The sequence below is a fragment of the Chrysemys picta genome, chromosome 1, assembly GCF_011386835.1.
Source record: "Chrysemys picta bellii isolate R12L10 chromosome 1, ASM1138683v2, whole genome shotgun sequence".
Classification (NCBI taxonomy): Eukaryota; Metazoa; Chordata; order Testudines; family Emydidae; genus Chrysemys; species Chrysemys picta.
Genome location: NC_088791.1, coordinates 357235700 through 357238335, shown reverse-complemented (window position 1 = coordinate 357238335; position 2636 = coordinate 357235700). Strand labels below are relative to the sequence as shown.

The 2636-nt window shown below is 47.6% G+C and overlaps 1 pseudogene; it reads right to left on the bottom strand.

Annotated features, from left to right (window-relative positions):
* Positions 1–987: 987 nt before the first annotated feature.
* LOC135972558 (olfactory receptor 52E4-like) lies at positions 988–1978 on the bottom strand (annotated as a pseudogene).
* Positions 1979–2636: the final 658 nt, after the last annotated feature.

The following is a 2636-nucleotide window of genomic DNA, read 5'->3' as shown; positions in this document are numbered from 1 at the left end:
AACTATATAAGTTCCTGGACAATAGGCCTATCAATGGCTATTAGCCAGGATGGGCAGCAACCCCAACACCATGTTCTCCATGTCCATAGGGTCTGTTTTCCAGAACCTGAAAGTGGGTGACAGGGGATGAATCACTAGATGATTGCCTGTTCTGTTCAACCCAGCTGAGGTATGTGGGTATTGGTCATTATTGGAAAACAGGATACTGGGCCAGATGGACCATTGGTGATTCTGATGTTCTTTTATAGACCCAAGATATATCTGTCCCCCACTGTAACACACTAATTTCACTAATGCCAACTTGCACACTGTAAATAAACACCCTGACTTTCAAAATAAGCCAAAAATCAAGCTATTCCCATTTCAAAACAAGGCCATAACAAGCCAATCCGTAAAAAAACTCCAACGCTATGTGACTAGGTCCCCCCGGCATACAGCCTGGGACTGTGGTGGGCCAGCTGTGCACCCCTGAAATCTCTCCTCCCTAGCTCCTGCTTGCCCCTCCTTGCCCCAAGATGCCAGAACATGTTAGTACCAGAGCAGATTGGGTCTAATATTTATTTATTTTTCATTCTTTTATATAGGAATTAGATACAGTGTTCCTGTTAGCTAATTGCTAAGTTATCTGCCAAAAAATAGAGTTTTCAAGTGCCTAAATAGCCCCTTGAATCATGTTTAAAATTGTCACCCCTCCCAAAACCTAAAATGTCTCCCTTGCACATGTGTGTGTGTGTGTGTGGGGGGGGGACCTGGAGATGATCCAGTGAGTGACAAGGGGAGGGTAAGACAGGAGAAAGGGACAGGGCCTTGAGGGGAAGAGGCAGAGCAGGGGCAGGGCATTTGTAGAAGAGGAGTGGCAAAGGGGCCTTTGGGGTTTAGTAACAAACAATTAGAAAGGTGTCAACTCAATGAGTTGTACACAGACCGATTCCCCAATTTGTCACACATTGACACTGCACAAAAAGTTCAGGAAAGGGAGGGAAAACTTTAGGTCCTTTTACAAGTAAAGAGCTGGAGCAGCCTGTCCCGAATATGTTTGATCCCAACCCCGTAGATGATGGGGTTTAACATGGGGGGCACCAGGAGGTAAATGTTGGCCATGAGAACATGGAAATGCAGGGGCACATTCTGGCCAAACCGATGTGAGAGGGTGGAGAAGAGAGCTGGGATGCAAAAGGCTAAGAAGACACAGAGGTGGAAGCCGCAGTTCCTAAAAGTCTTGAGCCTGATGTCCTTTGTGGGGAGGCTGAAGATGGCCCTGAGGATCTGAGTATAGGATACAGTGATAAAAAATACATCCAAACCAGTCACCAAGATTGCCACAGAGAGACTGTAGTAACTATTGATGCGTATGTTGGCGCAGGCCAGCTTCACCACAGCCATGCCATCACAGTATGTGTGGGGGATGATGTTAGTTCTGCAATAGGGCCACCGCCTCGCCAGGAAGGGAGTTGTCAGTATGATTATGCAGCACCACGGCCAGTCCAATCGTGGCCACCATGGGGTGTGTCAGGATGGTGGAATGTCTCAGGGGATTGCAGATAGCCACATAGCGATCAAAAGCCATCGCCACAAGGATCCCAGATTCCATCACTGAGAAGCAGTGAATGAAGTACATCTGGGTGAGGCAGGCATTGAATTCGATCTCCCTGGAGTTGAACCAGAAGATGCTTAGTGTTTTCGGCAGAGTGGATGTAGTCAGGAATAGATCGGTGATGGCCAGCATGCAGAGGAAATAGTACATGGGCCCATGGAGGCTCGGTTCTGTCTTCACAATGAAGAGGATGTTGAAGTTCCCCAAGAGGGCTATGGTGTACATGATACAGAAAAGGACAGAGATCCAGACATGGGTTGCGTCCAGGCCAGGAATGCCCAGCAGGATGAAGGTGGATGGGTTGGTGGAGTCGGTTGCATTGAAATCAGACATGGAGTAGGGTTGAAGGTGTTGAAATCTGAGGCAGAACGGTGTCTCCTGCATATATCGTACTTTGCCCTGACTTCCTGTACGTGCCCAGGGTGATGGTCACAGTACAAATGCCTGGATGGAGAGACAATGTTAATATGAGACACTACATGCACTACTGGAGGCTGTTCTCATGGGTGAAGCAGATTCCTCGCTCTTCACACACTGAAAAATATTCAGATAAATAAATTATTAACAACTGACCTTACTACATGTGTCAATAATTCCTACATATCACGGTGTGGGGAAACATAATAGGCACCATCAGCAAACACGAGTGTGGATACAGGCTTTCCATCATTGTTCCTTAGTGCAATGAAAGCCAGGCTAGAGAGTCCATGCAGTAGGCCTCTGTCTGGGTCCCTGGAGGCTGGGTATCCTAGTGGCTAGAATGCCAAGTAGGGGGGGCAGAAGCTGAGGGAGGCTGGCTGCCTTCACCCACTTCTTCCTGGCCCAGGAACTCTAAGTCACTTCCTATCCAAGTCCTTAAATTTGGGATGTGGGCCCCAAGAGTCCAGATTCCTCTTACTGTGGGGTTTCTCAATAGGTTCCCCCCTATTTAACCAGAGGGGGAGGCTAACTACCTCTTGTGGCTTGGTGTCATTGAAAAACACCTGCTCATTTGTAGAAGTGTCCAAAAGAAAGATAATGTTCAGATGCCTAAGGAATGGGA